The sequence below is a fragment of the Amphiprion ocellaris genome, chromosome 4, assembly GCF_022539595.1.
Source record: "Amphiprion ocellaris isolate individual 3 ecotype Okinawa chromosome 4, ASM2253959v1, whole genome shotgun sequence".
In the NCBI taxonomy this organism is placed as follows: Eukaryota; Metazoa; Chordata; class Actinopteri; family Pomacentridae; genus Amphiprion; species Amphiprion ocellaris.
Window position 1 is genome coordinate 33,010,687 of NC_072769.1, and position 23,384 is coordinate 33,034,070.

The window sequence follows — 23,384 nt, forward strand, 5'->3', positions numbered from 1 at the left end:
TTTTACTGCATTTAAATAAATCAACAATATCATTGTTTTGTAATTTCCATTCCTAGTATTGTTGCAAATATTTTTTGCAGCATAACCTTTAAATTACACTATTTTAAATGTATTTAAAGCCACTAAAAATATAATTATTTTCCAGATTTTTGTTTTTACTTGAAAGAAAAAAAATGTGTAATAATGATTGAATAATTTATTAAGTATTTCAGCTGCCAGCGACTATTTTCACAAATGGTATATAATATATATATATATATATATATATATATATATATATATATATATATATATATATATATATATATATATATATATATATATATATAGTATGCGATGTTTGACTGTAAAATTACACTGTTCTTATTCTTTTATGGCATTACAGTATTTAAAGCCACTGGGTAAAAAATGTCACCAGTTTTTATTTCTTTATTTGTTTTGGCTTGCTCACTTTTTATGGGATTTTTTTTTTTTTTTTTACAGTGTAAATGATCAAATCTCTTTAACCTGTTAACATTGCCACCAAAAGGAAAAATAAGCAGGTGAGGACAGTCGTGTGCCTCAGGCCTAAAACCATCAACAGACTGTGCTGCTTCAGTCATTTAAATTTGTCATTAGTTTAAAAAGAAGATCAGCTCTTAACATGTTTCAATCTCCATCATTGCAAGAAATAAAGAGGTAAAAGGACAGAGGAAGGAATCACAACTTGTTTTCTGGGGAGAATTTATACCTTCAGAGTTGTTGTTGTTGTTATTTGAGGAAGTACTTTTTTTTTTTTTTTTTAAAAACTAAACAACATTTGTAAAAGCCTGCGTTTATGCTGGGACTTGTCTCCACAGTCACAGTATGGGATGAAACAATCAGTTGTCACTCTGATGCTTGTTTTCATGGTTAACTCCCCTCATTTGTTGGACTGGGTCTGGAAAAACAAGACATATCCAACCACCCACTCTCGCTGAACCACAGTCCCTCCATTCTGCTTCATGCCCACTTTCAGTGTGTCGTCTCAGTAATTAGAAACACAGCTTTATTTGTTGTACAGCAGTAATGCTCTTGTAATTGGAGGAGTGTGATGGATGGGCTTTACTTTATGTCAACATATCATCCTTGTATATGTGTTGTCATACAAGAAAAAAATATGGATCCAAATTCGGTTTAGAACTATTGCTAAATTGCTGAGAATCACTTCTAAAAGTTTTTCCAAAATTTAGGAGCACCATGAGAACATAAAAGTAAAAACAGCACTGTCTTTACCATAATATATATGTTAGTGTGTTCATAGCACTCTATACTACTGATTCTGTTTATACTGTAACATACTGTATATAAAATACTTAAAAAATGCACTTTCCTGATGCTGTTGCATTTCTGGTTAGATACTAAACTGCAGCTAATTGTCTTAGCACTTGTATTCTGTACAACGACAAAATAAAGTTGAATCTAATTTAACAATAATGGAAAAAATAACTGGTACCCTTTAATCCTTAAGAAACCAATCTATGGGTAAAAACACTTTAAAGGAATAGTTCTATATTTTGGAAAATATACTGTTCCACCGTTTTACTGAAAGCTTAATGAGAAGCTCTTTTGTGTCTGCTCACCATATTCTACAACTGGAGATGAGCGACAGTTAGCTTAGCTTAGCATAAGTGCTAAATACAGTCCATTGTCCTCAAGAAGAAAAACTGCGGCTGCATTTTCATCTGCAGCGTGGTTCCATGAACAAAGCATTGCATTTTAAGGTAAATTCATCTGTCAAATGATATTGAGAAACAGTGACACAAGAGAACAAGTCATCTGTTATAGCGCTAATCTTTCCAATAAATCCCCCAAAACAACATCTGCTTATGTTCAGCTGACAAAAACCAGATGCAAAATCTGCAGGTAGACAACACATTGGACTTGAACATAGAAGACACAGAGTTCTGGTTTCCTACTGACAGTCCTACCTCTTCATATTTGTGCCTAAATTTAACCAAGCCTGAACTACATATACAACAGTCAGTGTTGGATACAGGAATGTAAATATACATCATTACAAGTAAAGGCATGCATTAAAAGTCCTCTGTAAGTAAAAGTAAATCAGTATTAGCAGCAAAATGTAGTTCACCCTTAAGTGTCCATGAAAAAAATTACACTGATTCTTTGAAGACAAAAATGTCCACATTAAAAAGAATCCTAAAATGGTATATATTAATATTATTTATCACTTTCAATGACTTGTTTCTTTTATTGTACATCAGTGCTGGGCGTAATTACCAAATATTCATTCATTTTCAGGATTTTAACCCTTTAAATGCCAATTTGTTTACACCAGGGGTGCACAATACTTTGATTGCAATCGACTGGTTGATACTGAAGGTAGTGTTGGTAGATGGCCAATAAAAAAAAAAAATTATGTAAGTTAGTCTATCATCCATCCTCCCTACGGCATTTGCCAGTTGACTGATAAAGGGGGCTGCCAGTCTGAGATCTTGTTTTTTTCTGACACGAGTCACTACTCATATCCAGTCAACCATGCAAGCTACTGAAAATTCTAGCACGCTGCGAGTTCAAATTATTTCTACTAAAGAAAGGGCAAAAAATCAAAAAAGCTGAATCAAGTAAGAAACCGAAAATTTACCACTTCCATGCAGAATGGAAGGCAGACTTTTTTTTCTCAGTGTCATATTCAAAGTGCGTTTGCTTGATCTGTCAATCTAGCATTGCTAAAAGAAATGTGGAGTGGCACTTTTGGAGTGTTCATAAAAGCTACAACACAAACTTCCCTCCGAAGAGCGAGCTGAGAAAGCTAAAGGTGAAGGAACTAAAATCACAGTTGTCTGGACAGCAGTAATTTTTCTCAGGGCTGACTTCAAAAGCAAAGGCAGCTACCGAATCCTCATTCCGGGTGAGTCACTCCATCGTAAAGCACAATAAGTCTTTCCAAGATGAAGAAACAACAAAGGAGGCATTCGTTGAAGCAGCAGCTTTGTTGTTTTGGGACTTTAAAAACAAACCGGAAATATTATCTTCAATCAAAGCTGTCCAACTATCAAGGAGCTGATTTACATGACGCTGTGAAGTGATGGCCGAGGATTTGACACAGCAGCTTTGGAAGGATATCTCACACTGTGAGTGTTTCTCACTGCAATTGGACGAGTCAACGGACGTAAGTGATACAGCCCAGTCGTGTATTTTTATTTGGATGGTGTTTGCAGATACTGCAACCACTCTGAGCTCTTGCTACACACCAATGTGAAACGGCTAGTAGATGGAAATTCCTGCAGAGATTTCAAGACCCCTTTCCAGGAATAATGGAATTTCTTCTTGTTGCAAAACATGCAGAACACAACCAACTCAATGACAATCAGTTGCTGCTAGACTTAACATTTTAACCGATCTGACAAACATGTTGAATGAGCTAAATTTGGAGCTCTAAGGAAAAGACAAAATCGTGGTTAATATGATCAGCTCAGTTAATGCTTTCAAACGAAAACTGTAAAATATGTCCTCAAAGCTGCAGTGCCACGATTTGAGGAACTTCCAAAACCTTGTTTCAGAGCTGGAGATGCAACAGAAGGCATGTTCCCACCTTAACATTGCACCCTACACAGAGTAGATTGACAACTGTCGGTCAGAGTTTAACAAACACTTTCAGGACTTGGATTTACTCGAGCCAGTCGCTACATTCATGTGCTACTCATTTAGGGAAGATACTGAGGTTGACTCACATCAAAAATTGCAATGCTGTTTCACCTGAACTCATCTGGAGTGGAGGATGAGATATTGACACTACAGGCTGACATCCAGCTGAAGTCCAGGGCTCATGGACAGTTTTGGAACTTAGTCACAGAGCAGAAGTACCCAAACATGAGGAAAGTGCCACCTCCCTGTCTGCATTATTTGGCTCGACTTATTTATGCGAGTCAGCCTGTTTCCACATGAAGATTTCCAAAAAGTCCAAATACTGTTCAGCCATGACTGATGATCATTTGGAAGTCAGCTTGAGGCTGGCTACCAGCAGCTACTGTCTGGACTATGCAGCTCTGTCTAATTCCCTGCAATGCAAGTAATCAGAGTAAAGTAATGACCAAAAATGTATTCGGCTGTAGTGTGCCATAAGAGTTTATGCAGTTTTGCAAGGTGCACAAACATATATTGTGTTAATTACACTTGGTAGATACATAAATAAATGTATATTTAGCCTTTTTAGTGTAGGTAGATCATTTTGACATCATTTGAACAGTAGCTCGCAAGGCAAAAAAGTGTGGGCATCCCTGGTTTGCATGATGCCACAGATGTTTGTTTTTTTACTGAAAAAAAAAAGAATTAATTACAAGATAAGTGCTAGGGGGGATTACTACGGTCTGGGATGTGTCAACACTGATTCTGATGCATTATAATTGTTTTATGCACTGTCAGATGTTTAAAAAGGCTCAGACCTAAAAGACAGAGATGCTCTCATGGGTGCACGAGGGTTAAAGCAGCATATTATTGTTGCAGCTGCTGCAGATTTCAACTACTTAATGTACAGTTTTATATACTGGAACAATAGGAAAACATGAGTAATCTGATCCACAATTCCTTTTTTAACTGTTCTCTAATCTTTGATTTTTGGTGAGATATTGAGTCATTGGAACATTTATTGAAATTAAATTATGTAAGAGGGAAAGAATACTATTTGACTGAGCTCTTAACTCATAGACGTGAAGTGTAAACCTTCATACACTGATTTTTGGAATAAGGCAAAAAGTTTTTAAATCACTCTTTGTTACATTATCCACTGTGTAAAATCTTCATCTTTAAAGTAAATAAAGCTGTCAGTTAAAGGTAGCGGAGGAGAAAGTGCAATAATTAACTCTAAAATGTAGCGGACAGGAAGTATGAAGTAGCATAAAATGGATAAACTCCCGTAACGTACTGCAAAATTCCTCTTAATACTGTGCTTAAATATACTTCGTTACTTTCTGCTGCTGTTAAAGTGGCATCAAACCCTCATTATTTTTTAATTGGTGATGTGAGATGGTTTTGGAATGCCCTGACAGATCACATCATCCTGCCAATCGGAGGCGTCGGATCAGAAAACATGTCATTCTGGAGAGTGCCAGTGCATTTAGTCATTTAATTTGGAGGACATGTAGAAGACTGGCACAGATCCATGTTCCAAAAAACTACCACAACACGATTACCATGTTTATATGTGATGCATTTACAAGAAACCATGAAACACATAGTACAAGATAATGAAAGAGGCAAAGTGGGGAGATTTCCAGTTAAGTACAGAATGAGAATAAAAATGAAAAGGCAGTTTTTGTAGCTGTATGAAACCCCAGCAAAATAGTAATTTCCCTACTTTGTCACCCATACATCACATTTCTCCTTTTACAAAACATCTAAGTGCTACTGACCTGAAACCATTTAACACGTCGAACGTTTCACTCCAATTATTGCAGTGATTATAGAGAGCTTTTCTAGCTTAACCACTTCCAGCTGAGGCGGCTGCATACAAATAAAAAGCAAAAAAATGCAGCTCAGTTGATGTGCAAGTCGAATGTTTCATCTTATGTTCAAGCAATTGCTTCAGCAGTGTTGGGCACCTCAAAAATACAAAAACACTCCTTGTGTGTATGTGTGGGAACATCAAAATGGTTTTAATTATGGCTAATCCTGGACTAAGATTATTTCTAATGGGAAATCTTCAGTGGAGATGCTCCGACTCATTTTCCATCTGGGATTATTGAACTCTTTCATTCATGGGCTTATATCTCAGTGTGGATAATCATCCGTGTCTTGGCTTGCCGTTAACGGAAACATGATATGTATGGTGTAAACACACATCCCACATGCACACACACAGACATGCACTTGTTTATCTACTGTAATGCGGTGATACTGTAACCTCTCTGGATGTAGCCGAGTGTGAATTTCAGATGTGTTCTTTTGCTTTTTTTTTTTTTTTTTTTTTGCTTTTTGGAAGGGAACATGAGGCCTAGGACGCCCATGTAGGTCAAAAACAAATCCTGCGCCTCAAGCTGGGAAGCCAGAAACTTCTTTGAGCATCTGAGGGAAAGGAGCAGGAGTACTGAGTTTCTTCCAGGTGCTGCTTTTCACAGTGGTAATCCTGCCACGGCGTGACTGTGATTTTTACAGAAAATCTCTCCAAACAGGGCCCAGATGGTGGGATGTAGAAGCACACACACATGCATATACACACACACACGCACACACACACAGGACTTGTATACAGACACAGCTGTACACTTGTGCTTATAAAGTACAAAGCTCACACACTCAGACTAAAGGTGCGAACTGACTTGTTGCTCCTGGGTGGTCTCCGTGTAAAGATAAGGCCAGGCAGGAATAAAGCTGGCTACGTCGCAAGTTTGTTCCTCTTTTATTCACACGTGGAATGTCTGTTTTCTAAGTTTAGCTTCGATTACGGATCTTAATGACAATGAGTGAGGAGTGAAGCTGCATAAACCTTCCTCCTCTGCTTTTGTAGTGGTCAGGCATGAAGATCCTAAGTGTGCGGAGGATACGGAGGACGTTTGAAATGAAGAGAGAAAAGAGTTAATCTTGCACCGTTTCTAAACTGATTCCTTCCATAGCTCCCTATTTATGTACAAGGAAAGCAAAAAGAAGAAGAAAAACTTGCTCCATCTCTCTGAGCCTTTTCCTCCATCTCTCTCTCTCTTTCTGTTTCATGTGGTTACTGGAACAACAATGTACATTTTGAGTGCCGGGCCTTTGATGTTGTTGCATTCACCGAGCCGTCTTAAACCGGAGGAGAAAAGAGAGAGGGCGAAAAAAAAAAAAAGAAGGCGCAGGAGAGATTCTGTGGTGTGCTCTCTCTCTCTCTCTCACTGGCAAGGCATCTGACATCTCCCGGCAAAAGACAAATTCGGTTTCGCCTGTTAAGTCGTCAGTCAAAGCTTCGCAAGACTTTTTTCCTTTCTTGTTCTCTCTCTCTCTGCCTCTTTCTCTCCCTCTTGCTCTGTCTTTGCTTCATTTCCGTGGATGCGGTATTGTGAAGGCCGCTTACATGCTTTTCAAACAATAACAGTTTGCTCTCCCCCCCCCCTCCACCACCACCAACCCAACTCCACCGCAATGTTTCCTCTCTGCCAGAACCCTACACATGCCAGCACATCCTTTAGAGAGCCTTGAACCAACAACAAACGCTAAGCATTTTCACCGCTGAGAGAAAAGAGGGGCCCATCCGCAAGCCCCTGTGTAATTAAACTAGATCTAATACTGTTATATGTTTCTCTTAGTGAGAGGCAGCGTTTCAGGGGCCTCATTCTCACAGCAGTGAATAGTTGTTTCCAAGTCAGCACAAAAGGCCTGCACAGAGGACTGAAGGAAAAACGTCACTGCAGAATTGACACTGCAGGGTCAAACCATTACACAAAATTATCGTGATGACCTTTGAGTTGTCCTTGAGCTTCAGCTGCATCACAGTTATTGTGTTTAGGTGCTTCAAAATGGCGAAACGTCACAAACTGCGACCTGCACGTAATCCTGCATTTCTTGATGCTAAAACCACCACCTTTATTTAACATCTCAAATCAAACTTTAAGTTGTCTTTGAGTTTTTCATACTAACATGATCTAAAATAACGTCTGAAACATCACAAACTGCCACCTGCAGAAGCTTTTTCCAGCACAGAGCCACACATCGAGATTCCCGTTGTAATGGTAATTGTACTGAACGTAGATAGATAGATAGATAGACAGATAGACAGACAGACAGACAGACAGACAGACAGACAGACAGACAGACAGACAGACAGACAGACAGACAGACAGACAGACAGACAGACAGACAGACAGACAGACAGACAGACAGACAGACAGACAGACAGACAGACAGACAGACAGATACTTTATTCATCCTCTTGGGGAAATTCAAGGTATTACATTTAAGAAAATTAAGGACACTAAGGTGCAAAATAATGTGAAAAGTGATGTGCAAATTCTGCTGTTAGAAGAAATGTGATGCAAAAACGTACTGATACTTTACAATAAAGAAAAAGCAATACAGTATAACAATAGAAACAATAAGCATATAGGGGTGGTGTTTGAGTCTTGATGGATTCGGGATTATTGGGTATTATTGCACAGTTGAAATGAAGGTGTCACTCCAAAGTGATGTCTGAAACATCACAAACTGCTGTCTGGTTTTATCAGCAGAGCCTGAAAACCAACATCCTTCCAGTTCTTCTGTCCATCATTTTGGCATCACATCACAATCTCCCTCCACCTTTTGCAAAGCTTCATTCTCAGGTTTCAGTGATCCAAGATCAACTCACAAAAAAAAACATCCTACCCAAGTAAGACACCTCAGTGCTACACTCAAACAATCAGGTCCTCTGCATGGACAATGGAGTCTGTTCATATAATCCTGCAAAACAAATAGCAACAGAAAAAAGACTTGTGATTATTTTCAAGATTATGCTAATTATTCTCCATATGTGGGAGCAACTGCTAGTTTTGGTCAGCAGCTCCCTGAATCAAGCTTCGTCCTACGCCAAATGTTTTAATCCCAGTAACAGCTATTATGATGCTAGACAAACACAACAGCCTACAAGTGATGAGTGTAATGCATAAAGCCTCCAGTATGAAAACCAAAACTCTTTAAACAAGTCCTGCCACCTCCACTTCGGCACTGCTGCTTACACTACAGCTGATTTGCTAGATCTAATACTGTTACATGTTTCTCCTAGTGAGAGGCAGCATTTCAGTGGCCCTGCACAGAGGACTGAAGGAAAAAGGACATTGCAGAGAGAGAGACACAAAATTGTCATGATGATTTTTGAGCTGTTTTTGAGCTTCTGCTTTTCCTCAACCTCTGTGTTTATATGCTCTAAAGTGAACAAACTTCTGCCTATACGTGTCTTTCACAGCACATAATCCCGCATCCGGTCATGATGCTAATTGCATTTGGCGTAGTTTTATCAGCAGGCCCTGAAAACCAACATCCTTCCAGCATCTGTGTCCATCACATCTCAATCTCCCTCCGTCCTGCTCTCCGCCGCCTCACCTCCACCCCGGCGATGCTGCTCACACTGAAGGTGGGAGGCGAACATGAAAGAGACAATCAAACACGAGGCATCAGAGCTGTCACTGGTGCCTGCAGAATGCAAAGCGTTATCAGAAATACAGCTGAACCTGATCCTCTGGTGCGCCGTCCTTCCCACAGGCAAAGTTATCCTTTCAACTCGCTGTGGCTTTCAGTAACACACAAACAAAAAAAAAATAATGCTGTTCACTTTAGAGATGTGTGTGTGAATATTCAGGCTAATGACGTGGTGTCTAATGTAAGAAAAGCTGATCGAACAATGCGTTTGTATTTTTAAATTTAAAACACCCCCGCAGGGCTGTATTGGAGTATATCCTTGATAATTTGTCTTCACAGAGACATCATGATAACACTTCTAAGTTTTCCACAGTGCAGTAGGTCTGTAGCCTCTTTGAAAGCTGAACACAGTGGCGCTATTGTCACAATAAAGGGGAGGTGTGAGGATGTGCAGAGAGAATACCCAGAAGCCTCAAATACCCCACTGTCGGTGCAGATGAAAGGGCCCCACCAAGCCAAATCACTTTATCAGCCCAAACAGCCTCTCTTATTGTAGGATGCCTCTCAGACGTTGGGTGCTGAGATGTCACACCGCTAATTGAGAGTCACAACAAGGACCCTTGTTCGGCCTGCTCCGCCAGTTTGTGTACAGCTACTGTAATCACCACAATAATTTGGCTCTGCGAAACATCAAATGGCGGCGTGGAAGCTGCAGGAATTTGCATTGCAACCCTTTGATCTGGGGAAATTTAAACAAAGCGAGCTCTCACTCGGCGAATGGCGTGAAGGTTACAATGTCCTGCCCTCCTCTGTCTGCCTGTCAGTCCTGCTTCTGTCTAAACCACCTCTATTGTCGCAATTATTTTGGCTACAAAAGCAACCGAGCAATAAAAATCACACATAGAAGACAAATATAACCCCTGGTTGACCTAAGGGCTTGTTTATCTGGTACACACAAATGGAGACAGACGTCGTTTTGGCGACATACCAGCAGCAGCGTTGATGTCTTGATGATGCTGGTTTACAGAACATTTCACCGGAGCCGGAACATTTATCTCAGCTGACTTAAAAACTTGCATGTTGTTTGCTGGGTGGGTATAATTGGACTTGTGTGCAGTCCAACCACTTACCAAGACGTATGCACAGCCATGCTGGCAGCTCTGTGAGGCTGTTTTTAGACACAGCAGTGCTTTAGGCTACATTCTGACTTCATGCTAACATGCTAATGTTTAGCTCATTCAAGATTTACCATGTTTACCATCTCAGCAGGTTAACATTTCCTAATTAGCACTAAACACAAAATATAGTTGAGACTGACAGGAATCTCACTGGTGTTACAGGATTATGGGCAGATAATGGCACAAAAAGTCATAGAAGAGCACAATGCAGCCACTATTTTTTTTTTGTAAAAAGTGACTAAAACCATAAATGTGATCACAATGATGTTAAGAGGAAAGGCAAGAGATGTTGTTGGTCAGTAGGATTCATTCCCTAGGAATCGATCCAATCGTGTTGTGTTAAGTGTGTAAATGACCTGATGGTGGCACTAGAAGAAGAATCAAGAGATGAACAAACTCATCAACATTAATCTTCTGAGCATCACAGAAATCCCCACAAATATAAATAGCAATCAATCCATAGGTTCACATGAAATTATGGAAAAACTGACAATGTGATATTTTGTTTTGAGAAAATACAGCAATTTTTTACGAGATGACGAACAACTCTGTTTTGGAAAGAATTAATCCGTGTAGAATGATAGCAGGGGTTTTGCAGTGGGGCACATCTGTATTGAAAATACAAAATGATTTTAAATAATCTGAAAAATAACTTTTAAACTTTTCTCATAAAGTGACAAAACATCCAAAATACTTAGTTTTTCTTTGTATTTCATTCAGATCTGGCTTTGCACTTGAGCTTTGTGGTGCAGATTTAAATGGTCAAACAAACACATTAATCGCGTTGCCTTGTTTAGTGGCAACAACTGCAAGACTATGTGGTTGAATCTTTGTTTTTGTTGAGTTTCTCTGCATAAATTTTGTACTGTCTTCATCTTAGTGTTTCTTTTTGCAAACCCTTTTCAGTGTTCTTTGCTCATTTTGCTGTGAACATGTGGAGTCTGTGTGTCAAGACACCCTGTGTCTTGTCAATAAAGTCAGAGTAAATGACAAACTTCTCTTGTAGATTAGTCAGTGAAAATGAGAGCTGTATGAGTTCTATATTAAGCAGTAAAAACATTTGTACATGATGCGTTTCAGTCAATTAGACTTCACATTGCACGCAATGCTGAAATGATGTGTTCTGCAGCCCTGATCCAACCTAAACTTACTGAGATACTTCAGTCCATACCAAAGTGGTCAACTGACTGACAGATTAGCCCAGCACTGATATCACTACAGTTTTTATACTAATGATGAACTAAGATATTACATACAGCAGAAACAATAATAAATAAGCTCTATCAGCTGCCGCCATTAGTTGGCATGATGGAAGATGCTGAAAATGTATCAACATCAATATTGTTTTTACATTTGTTGCTAACATGGCAGCAATTTATTGTAACAAAAGTTTATCTTCAACATCACATCATAATTGTTGTGCCCTGTTTTTTGTTTTTGGTCATTGGTGAGGCAAACTTGGTGCTACAGTTTGAGAAAACAGCAGCTGCAGTGGAGTTAGACTTTGTTCAGTGTAAAAGTTTCCAAAGATCCAAGGCTTCAGAAGTGTGGGAGTACTTCAAATGATCACAAAATAAAAAGGTGGTTTGTACACTGAGTGAGATGCAAGAGAAAACACACAGATTCACCACCAGAAATTGTAAAAAACACTTTAAGTGCTGTATGTTCCTTACTGGTGAAATGTTTTAATGTCTTATAGCTGCTAAATATACTTATGAAGCTCAAAACTCAAAAATTAACTCAAACAAAGTGGTCAACTTTAGATTAATCCAATAATCTCCCAAAAAGACAAACAGGTATAAAAATAGTCTTCAGAGGCAGTTCTTTCCTTCATGGCATGAAAATGTTCAAACTGAGCACCAAAAAAACAACTTGACAGGGCTACAGTAACCACAAACAAAGGCAGATAAAATATGTGTTGCCTCATCTGCATTCCTTATCTGCTTCCCGAGCAGCTAAACCCACCGAGGAGGAACACTTGACACTGATTTCACATCATTGTGTGCGAGCGACCTCATCCTTCCCTCCTTCTCCCTCTGTGGCCTCCTCACTGAGATCTGTATGCTCGCTCAGCCATGCGTACTGACGTCTAATCAACAGCAATTAACCCTGGCCTTCTTCACGGGCCGTGGAGCTACGAGATAATGAAGACACCACTGTAGTTTTTGTTGTTTTGTTTTTTTCACACCCTGCTTTCGCCATCTTCCCTCATGGCTGACTGACAATGGAACGCGATCAGGCCAATGAATCGGCCGGGAAAGTGGCTGCTGGGTGAGTAAGGCAGTGAACAGAGTGGGAGGCTGTTTTGACTCTCAGAGTGGGTTTTGTGTTATGTACATGGGAGCCAGTGCTGCCGAGGTGTGCCAGACCTTGTTTCGGGTGTTTTAATTCCATTTCTTATTCACTTGTCGCCGAGATAATGGAGTTCCCGGCCAATGCTTCGGCTGCTACCTTTGGTCTCGCTCCAATCTCGGACTGCAGGGCCGACCTAGAAAACAAATAGACACATTCATACAGTGTTGTGGTCTTTTGTTTCCAGACAAAGGTATTTTGCATAACAGAGTTTTTCAGGCAGATCTCAGATGGAGTTTTGGAAAACCACGTTGTAATCTTGAGCAGAAGAGTGATTCAAGTGTCAGTCAATCTCCCCTGTGAAAAGCAGACAGGCTGGTTGGAGCCTTGGATGCAAAAATAGAACAGGAGATAGAGGACACCCTTGCTCTACCCCCACAACTGACCTTTGGCCCTCTGAAGAAAAATGTCTACATCAAATGCTCTGAATTATCTATTCAAATGCCTGGAAACAATCTTTGGACAATGACACATCAATCAAACGTTCCCTGAACCGGGGGTGGTTGTTTATATAAATGCTGTCCATCTGGGGGAGAGATCTCAGCAAACGTTACATCTCTTTTTCTGTGGGGAGATGGCAGAAAAAAGAAAGAAGGAAGTTCATAGAAAAACTTAAAATTCAGCTTTTCTCTCTCTCTCTCTCTCTCTCCCTCTCTCTCTCTTCTCCTTTTTTTTTCTTCTCAAATCCCAGCGTGAATGTGTCGGCGAGCTCGTGGTATGCACCAAGATGAAAAGTAGAGGCCATCCCTTTGAAATCCTCCTCAAGTCAAAATTACCATTTCATTTCAACTCCAGCCAGGAAACGGAGAGCGGGGCCACTGCTAACTGCTTTGGGCATATCGTTATTTATTGTGTGTAAACTTTGGAGGAACATTGTTGCCTGGGAAAATGTGTTGTGTGGGTGGTGGAAGTGAGCAGTTGGAGCAACCACAAAGGGAGAGATCAGGCCTATTTTCTCTGTAGGAGGAACACATAAAAGTGAAAATAATGCCCATTATTACAGAAAAACAACATCAGCCTTCTTTGCTCATAATTTTCTAACAGCTAAGAAGTTACCACTGAAGCTAAACAACCAACCAGTTGACCCTATTTAGGTTAGTGCATTATCATTTTTTCTGCTCTTTTAATTAGTAAGCTCTCTGTGTTAAGTGGGCCATTATCTGTGTTGGAGCTAACTGCTTTTTCCACAGCGGTCATATTAAGTCTGTCATGTTGTTTCATTTAGTCGGCTTTATTTACCTCCACGCTGCAGGGGTTAGCATTACCTTCACTATACAGTGGACGGCTCACATATCCTCATACTTTCAAGTCCATTCAAAGCAACTAGCAATGATTGAAATTTTTGTTCTTACTTTCAGTCAGATGTAAAGATTGGGAAACATGATATTTTTCCAAATCTGTGTGATCTCCTGATACTATTATCAGTTTTAGCTATTTTTTCCCACGGTTTTTCACATTTACTTCATAATATTGGGTGCAGTCTATGGGGCTGCACAGCCTAGAAAAATGTTTATACCCTACTTTGACTTGAGATGTACAAAGTGTTGGTCTACCACTTGGATATTGTAGTGAGCTAAGCACCATTTGTCATATACAGCTGATATGGTGTCATATTTGAATGCACTAGTAACCATTTAGTGACATTTTTCAATGTGTAGGGTCGTCCAGTAGACCCATCAATGATGCCTGACCATCAGAAATAGTTGCCATGGGTCCATAGCCAAATTGTCTTCGCTGACGTTGTCACTTTCGCTCCTTTATTGGAAGTGAGATGTTGCCTTGAAACATGTGATTATAATTGTAAAAGAGTGTATTTTAACCCAAACCGCGATATTTTCTTAAGGGTACATGTGATGTAAATTTTGCCATCCACCCAAATCTGCACACATTGTACACACTACAAGTTCATCGACTACAAGCCAGCAAAACAAGTGGTGCTTTATACAATGTTTGGTATGCGAAGAGACTGTGGTCGGAGATTCACCATTATCCACACCTTTATATTTCATTAATTAAAGAGTTTTGATTTAAGTAGTTGCTGCCGGACTTTGGATGAGCTTTCATTTGTGCATGTTTTCCCTTGAAGAAACCCAAACAAAGTAAGAAGTCCTAATTTCTCCAGATATCCTGTGCTATGCTCACATACTTTGCTCTACACACAAGAGTCCAGTCTGTAGGTAGCCGCAGTTTCCCCGTTTGTTCTTTTATGCATGGCTGTCTGCTTATCGGTTTGCGAACATACATGTGGAACACAAGAACTGGCCATTAACCTTTATCAAGCAGTTTTGGTCTCTAAATTCTGCTATGTGCTTTTGGAGCCTAAACTTTACCAAACAGTGAGTGAAAAGACACTAAAGTCAAAAAGTTAATCAAACCTAGTGAAAAATAATTACAGGACACAAATCTTAGTTTCCTGAGTCTGATCCCTGTGCCTTATGTCCTCTCCACCCTTCACACCTCAATACGCGGGTAAACTGGAAAAACTCCTCTGTCGGCATCAAGTATTGATGTGGGTAGCATTGACGCTAAATCGTGCGTATCTCTCAGACGCTTTGACAAAACGGCAGCAATGGCCACTCTGGGAATGAGAAAAAGTTGGCTAAGTTTGCATTTGCTCCAAATCTATTTAATATTCAGTTTCAATTCAATGTGTTTCATTTGTATGTTGCCAAAGCAAAACACAAGCAATAACATTGAATAAACAGGAAATCTCATTATTTAATCAAATACTATCACATGCAATTAACCCACATCTAAAAGGTTTGATAAACATATGAAATATGGTGACGTAAGTACATGATGAAACTCTAAGTTTGCTATCAATAAAATACACTAATATGGTGGAATTTTATCATATGTTGGGTCTGCTACTGTAACCTGGCCTAAGAAGCTTTTTTCCTGACAGTAGACAGAAGAAGAGAAAGTGGACCTCAGTATCGGATTGCGCTATTTTATAGTGTTTACAGATTCTCTGTTCTCTCACTTCCCAATTCATATGATAGAAATCTGCTTTAATCACTTCTTTTTGGTTGTTGAGTCAATACATTGTTAATAGATGTCCCTGTTCGTGGCTGAAAAGGTATTGTACTCGACAGATGGTAGCATCCTAATTTGCTTCTGGATTTTGATTGATTTGAATAGAGCAAGCTAAGCTACTTCAACATGGCAAAACACTTAATTTTATTAAAGTGACTCATTATTTACAAAAAGGGACATATATTTGGATCTTTAGCTGCTTAATGCTCCACTAGATTCTTATCTAGTCCTTTTTGTTGAATACAGCTGGCTGCAGAAAACAGGCTGCACAGCCAAAGCTAAAGGATTCAGCCTATAGAGCTGAGGATGGCAGAGATGGTGGAAGTTATCTGTGGGTTTGTCACGATGACCGACCTCTTTATAAATGCACTTGATCTTTTAATGCATCAATATTTATTAGTGCTGCTTTAAAGTAATGCTGTCTTTTCAGTATCAAACACCCAGTCTCTGAAGATTTGACGTATAAAAAGTCTTTATCTGTCCATCAGAGAGAATAGAGGCAGTGGTCTGCTATGATTTATGTCAGTTACAGTGGAGTCCAGTAGAGAATGGTGTGCAGGTTTTGTCATTATTTCACATTTAGTCATTTTATTAGCAGAATATGGCTTAATACTACAGCCTCAGTCTTCTGGCATGACCCTGTGAGTGGGTCTTGTTTGGGCATTAAAGCTCCAATATTCCTGTTTAATTTGGGTGATTTTCCTTTAAGTATATTACACAGCCAATTTCACCTTCTATAAGACAGCTTTTTTGTCTTCAGTAAGTATCTGCCTCAAAAAGTGTTAGTAGTGTTAGCAATATAGCTCGCAATGGCCCTGGTAGTCAATTACATATTCTCATCAGCTTTAGCTCCACTGTGTTTACTGTCAAATGTTAGTATGTGAAACTAAGATGGTAAATAGTAAACTTGGTAAAAATTAGCATGTCAGCAATGCCACTGTGAGCATTTTAGCATGCTAATATTGGTTATATTCCTCAGTTACAGTAGATAACTAATATAATAATAACTTTTATTTATATGGCACTTTCAAGTCAAAGTGCTTTACAGGGCAAGCAACATAAATTACAATAAAATGATAACTGATAACTGAACAGTGTTGTTTTGTGAATCAAATAGCATCTCAGTTGCAAAGGTAACCTAGCACAACAGGTTTCACACAAGCTAACTGCAACTTTCAATCTGAAATAAAACTAATAATCATATATGTGTAGTCAACAGAAGTACTTCGTATGACATGACATAATAATACTTAGTGAAGTCTGCAAACACCAGCTAGCAGCTTGTCGACAGGTAACACCAACCAGCTGTGTTTTTTTTCTGTAGTCAGCAAATTAGTCTAAATGTAGACTTTGGGTATAAACCTGCCTTTTCCACAGCACATTTCCCATGGCCTTTTCCTCCTCTTTCACGCATGTTACTTTCTTCAAAATAACAACTTCTGAACAGCAGCCTGCATGCTGAAAATGTCACGTTTTGATGAAGATTTAGATCATGCAATAAGGTAGCCCTGTGTGGTTCTTTTGGTGAATTAGTCATTCTGATGACAGTGCTCACCTCCATTCATATATGCACCAACATCATTGTGATTAGTTTAAATAAATAGGAACAATCTGATCAGGTGCAGTCAGACCATTCTTCATTATTGACACAGTCATATGGAGCCAGGTCTGGCAATGCAAGACTAGCAGCTAATTAAATGAAAAATAAAGATAATATTTTACTAGAAATGCAATTAAAAGCAGAATTATGAAGCCTGCCACAAGCTTGTGCAATATTTGGACTTTACTGTTTGCTGTATATTAATTTATATTAATAATTTATACAAATAAAAAACTTTCTATTTATTTCCTCAATTATAAACAAATATATAATTCAATAACGAAAATGTATCTTTTACAGACCAAACAAAAGTTAACAGAAGCATTTGCATATTTTAGATGGATAGAAAAACAGAAATGTTGCACCTTTGCAGCTGGATGTGTAAATAGCAAGTGTTTTTTGTTTGTTTGTTTGTTGTTTTTAACCCATTAGTCATAAACTTTACAAGCTGATGATATCATTTTTTGTTTTGTTTTGAGCATGTTCTGCTGTCCCCAAGTGGCCAAAAATTCAAATAATGAAACTTTAATTGCTCAATCAGTCACTTTTGATTTTATTTGTTGGACTACTCTTTCATAATAAATGAAAACAGCTGGGAAGTAGTTGTGCATTCATTGGTACAAAGTTAAAACAAACCCTTGCCTTTGAATAAAACGCAACTTTTTACCTCATCCTGACCTTTTACTTCCCTCAACCACAGTCGAAACACATACATGTCCATAACTGAACATGCATATGTCAGCTAACCTTAGCAAGAATATGATTCATGCCTCCATTCATGCTCTAAATGTTGTGATATCATAGTGTTTAATAGAATTAAGACCATAAGGAGAGGGTGTGGACAGGGCCAGGTTGAATCATGACCAGCGGGAAAGCAGCAGGACCTTGTTGACTGTGTTCTCGTCTAACAAAAGAGTACATCTAATCTTAAACATATGGCTGAAGCCAGGGATTCCTGCATGACAGCATGCAGAGTATGGAAAAATACTGCCAGTGTCTTTTTTTTTTTTTTCCCACTCTCCAAAAATTTATGTCTGTCCTTTTACATCTTGGATGCTGGTTGCAGACAATTGTATATTCCCAAAATCCTTATCCAAATGAAAGATTGCGCCATGTTATGTTTAGTAAAATTACAACTTATCTCACTTTTGCTCATATATTTTGCTGTTGAACTTAACAGTATGTGTGAGTTTCTCAGGAAAGTGAGAGTATCTGCAAAATGCAAAAACTATGACTTTCATGTATCAAAACAGTGAAAACTTTGCAAACTAAAGGTTAATTGGTAGATTCCCGTTTAGATTTTTTTCAAGATTTGATCAAGAAAATATGGATCCAAGAACTTGCAAATGATGTAGAGGCATATAATATATCAATATATTACAACTTTGCCAACTGTAATACAGATGGAAAGTGTATTTTCATTTGTTAAGCAAGGTTCTGACCATGAGGAATAATGTTTTTGATGTGCACACCGACACATCACTTGTTAAAATACTAAAGTGACTCACAGTTGGCCTGTAAATCAAAAGTGCAACTGTCCTGCTCTGACTCAGTCACATTGTCATCCTCAGAGAAATTCTGCAAACGTGTCAGCTGAAGGAGTTGAAAAGCAAGCTGGGTGTTGCATATATATTTGGACTACGAGGGCTTGTTCATTTGTTTTATCTATCCCACTTTTTGGTATCCTCTGCAAAAATTTATTTGTTCTGGCCTCCGCCACATCGGACTTGGCTGCAGCACTTATATATTTAAACAAGGGGTAGGAGGGCGGGGGTGTGCGGGTGTTCGACTAGTCTGGTCTTCTCCAACATTTACACATGGTTCTGTCTGTGGGGGCAAAAAGTTTACCTCGGCTGGTTCTGTTCTCGCCGCAACAGGCCGCCAAACCTCTCTGAGATCGGCTCTGTGGAGCAGCAAAGACAGAGCGGGTCACAGGAGAAGGTAAGTGTGGAAAGAAACAAAGACACAGGAAGTAAACAATGTGACTGGGGAGAAACAGAAGAAAAAAGACAGATGGGAACAAAAGGGAATCAATTGCACAAGACTGGATCATCTTACAGGAAGCACACGCTCTGATACTTTAGCCACTGACCTCTCTGATGCAGCAGTTGGGGGTTGGAGGCAACGGAGGAGGCCCCATCTGCATGGCTTGTCCACGGCTATGTGGCCATGTGTAGCACCTGGACCCAGGCCAGCGCCCAACGCCCCTTTGTGGTGGTCAGAGTGGCCGGTTGGGGTCTGCCTTTGATCCTGGGCCAACTATTCATCTCTAAAAAGGAAGAGGAAGAGCAAAAAAAAAAGAGGAGAAAAAGATAAACAGAAAAAGAGAGGGGGGGGAGTGGAGAAAAAAGTCAACCTCTGCTGCCAATTATTGGAAAAACATCAAGGTCTTTTTCTGTCTGTGTAAAGAGAAAGAAGAGAAAAGAGAGAGGGGGGGTAGGAGAAGAGGAGATAGCCGTTTGATGGCTTGGCTCGGTGTTAGTTGGAGGATTGTGGTGAGGCGAGGCAGAGGCTGACCTGCAGGAGGTGATTACAGGTGGAGAGAGGCGTTTGTCTGGCTGCTGTGGCTCTCTTTCAGTTTTTTTGGTGTGTTTTCCTTTTTCTCCCGTATGCCCTTTTTAAAAAAATCTTTGCCTCTTTCACTATCTCCCTCTGACTCCCCCTCTTCCCCTCACTATCCTTATCTGCACCTTTCTTTCCGTTACCACCATGTACGCTGTTAAACCAGTTCACAAGGACACATAAAGGTCACGTCTCTGTCTCTGTCCATATGTCCATCTGCCTCTTTTTCCCTTGTCCTCAACCCCAACCACAAACACACATACACATACATACAGCATATACACGGCGTATTTATGGAGAAAGAAAAGCAGGAAGCAGTAGTGAATGACAGCCTGCAGACTGAAGAAGCATGTCAGACAAATGATGAGGATGTCATGACAACAAACACAGCAGAGGATTATAGTGTTGTCAGTAAGCAAGACACATTTTAAAGCCCGTGAAAAGCAGAAATAATCACATAAATGATGCAGGTTACACTTTCTCAGCAACTATAACATGGCCTAACAGGGCTCCTTTTTTTATTCATTTTATTAAAATCTTATACAGTGTTTGACTCGACTTTTCTTTCTGTGGTCATCATATGTTAGTTGCACCCTTTAAACTTCATAACTCCATGCAATTTCTTGGTGTTTTTTGTTTTTGCTCCTATTGCATTTTGGTTCACTGTGTGTGTATTTTTACAGCAATATAAAGTTTTTACAGGACAGAACAAGAATTGAACACACACACGCACACAAAACAGGACTCAACATGTACAACACTTTATCAAGTCACCAATACTGGAAAAAAATGTGGCTCCACATACTGTAGATTTTCTTAAATCATTTCTGTTGTTTCCATTTTAATTAGTTTTTTCTAATGTCCAGCAGGGGGCAACTGTTCAGGTTGCAAAAGGAAATCTGATTGTATAGAAGTCTATGTGTAAATGACCGAAATACTCTTTTGATTTATTACCTCAGTAAACCTTTTGCTAGTTTGTTTATGGTCTCAATCAGTAGCTTCAGGTCCCCTTCACTACAGAAAGGTGTCAATTTAGAGTAAAACTGGTTATTAAAGAGGGTTTGTTTTAAGAGGAGACTATCTGAGCTTAGTGTTCTTGCGCTGTCAGTCAGATCTTGCCCTTTACATCTGGTTTCAAAAGATCACGATGACAAAACTCCAAATTTGAGGCTTCAAAATGGTTGTCCACAAACCAGTGGGTAACGCTACTGTGGCTACATCTCTCTTTTATATACAGTCTGTGGTTTTAATAGCCTGGAAACAGCCACTAAAGCTATGAGATGCCTTAAAGTACATATACAGTGTGCCCTGTACATGCATGACACACAGAAAACACCTACACACCAGCAGCAGTGCAGATACTTCTGCACCCAGCTTGTGGTCAGACATTTGATTTAAGGGCCCTAAACCCTGTTTATATGCATCACTTGCCTCCTCTCCTCTGCCTTCGTCCTTGTGGACAAAGAAACAGAACAGACAATAGCACAAGCATTGATCACCAAGGACGAGCTTCTATCGCTCTCCCTCCCTCGGCCTCTCCCTCTGTCTGTCTCTGTAATTTTCCTTTCATGGCTGTTTTTCCTGCTGTCTCCAGAGACCTTCTCCGTTGACGAGAGAAAACACAAACCGAACATTAAAACGCCCCGCAGCCCTTTAAACACTTGTCATTTGTCCTTTGTACAAATCATGGCGAGAGTTGCTATAGAGACTGCTCTTTTTATCTATTTTTTCTTTTTTTGAATGTTTTTTACCAATTCTTTTTTTCATTAAGTTTGCTGGTGAGACAGACAAAAAAAGAGGGAAAACAGACAGCGAGAGCAAAAAACCACAGTCAATTATGAGTCCGGGGGAATGATCAAAAAACGAGCCGTTTAAAAATCCAATTTGCCACGGGGGTGAAAGATGAGAGATGAGTGAAGGACAGTGTGGATCTCTGTGGACATACTGACCAATGTATAGTTTTTTTTTTTCTTTCTGGGAGGATTTAGATGAAAGGGATGAGAGTTTGCTCGAATGTTTAATCATGATTCACATATTTTTCTGTGAGTCTCGCTGTGTTTGTAGCATTGGTCAGTCTCTTTCCATTGTTTGAGACTTCCTATGTCATTGTGTGTTCATTACATTCTCAGTACCTTCGCCCAGCCATGGGCGTTTAATTCGGCAAGCAGGCAGGGGCATTATCTCACACTACCATCACTAATCCCCGTGGAATGAAACACCGACACTTTGATGTCTGCCAAAGAACACTGCTGTAGTATTTGGAGGCGAGACCGTGCATCACGTACAAACTGTAATTAACAATCTATAGCTGGACTCAAGCCAGACTCAGTGGTGGAGGTGCAAGAAGGACGGAAGAAAGGAAAGACACTGGTGGTATAGAGCCAGAGGCAGGAACATTAAAGGATGTCATGTGTGTGTGTGTATATATATATATATATATATATATATATATATATATATATATATATATATATATATATATATATATATATATATATATATATATATATATATATATATATATATATATATATATATATATATGTATCTTTGCATGTTCCATCTGTGCAGCGTGACTTTTCTCCGGCTTCTCCAGCTTCCTCCTACAATCCAAAAACAGGTGCTGAGTTAATTGGTAACTCTAAATTGTCTGTAGTTGTGAATGTGAACTTGTTGTGTAGTCCTGTGATAGACTAGTGATTTGTCCAGGGTGTCGCCTGCCTTCGCTCTAAGTCACCTGGGACAGACTCCAGCCCCCCTGCAACCCTAATGAGGATTAAGCAGTGTATAGATTATATATATTTATGTGCATATGTGTGCATGTATGGGTTGGCTAAAGACATCATTAGTCCTCATGATGTGGAAGTGTTTCTTCAGTGATCAATGCCTGACAGACCAACAAGCTGCAACAACAGTGTCTCTATAACAACCTGCCTGCAGCTCAAAGCAACAAAGGAGAGTGAAGGAAGTCCCGGACAACAAAATGAGGGCAAGCGGCTGCTGGCAGGCTACAACAAAAACCTACTGGACTTTTTTTTTTTTTTGTACTTTATGCAGAATTTAAAAAAAAATTCAGGCCCTCCAACGCTGAAGAAAAGTCCCTCACACACACAAACAAAGCAAAGATTCCTCATGCCACCTACACACATTCTGCTGAGAAAACGGTATCAGTGCATGGCAGCGTTCATCACAACACGCGTGTGCGACGTAAGGCTATAATACATACACCTCGTGTAAGAGGATAAAACACCAAAAAACCAAAGACTTTCATCAAAGCAAGTGAGAGAGGATGTCAGAGATTTCTTCTAAAGATGAAAGCGAGGGATATTCTCTCGTTTCAGCTCATCTCTCTCCCTCCTCTCTCTTTCAAAATCCTTGAGGTATCACCCATGTTTCTATGACGAAGAGAGAGAGGAGAGAAGAGAAAGGGGGGTAAAAGTTATTTACGTCCCACGCTATGTTATGTGGCCTGTCACTTCTCATTTTCTCCCAGGGCTGTCCAACTGGAAGACTTCAGTCAACTCTCTCCAAGCCTGTATTTGCTGAGGTAATTACAAAGTGACAGCTTCAAATCCTCACACACTCACACACACACA

The 23,384-nt window shown here is 39.5% G+C and overlaps 1 protein-coding gene across 1 annotated transcript in view; it reads right to left on the reverse strand.

The window, feature by feature from the left end:
• LOC111577326 (axin-2-like) overlaps positions 1-23,384 on the reverse strand; it is a 95,911-nt gene that overhangs the window by 46,845 nt on the left and 25,682 nt on the right. Inside the window, exons 2-4 of the mRNA XM_035954331.2 lie at positions 19,319-19,495; positions 19,075-19,129; positions 12,608-12,726 (exon numbers count right to left, since the gene is read on the reverse strand). The gene's annotated coding sequence lies outside the window, so the exon portion shown is untranslated. The remainder of the gene's footprint in view (positions 1-12,607; positions 12,727-19,074; positions 19,130-19,318; positions 19,496-23,384) is intronic.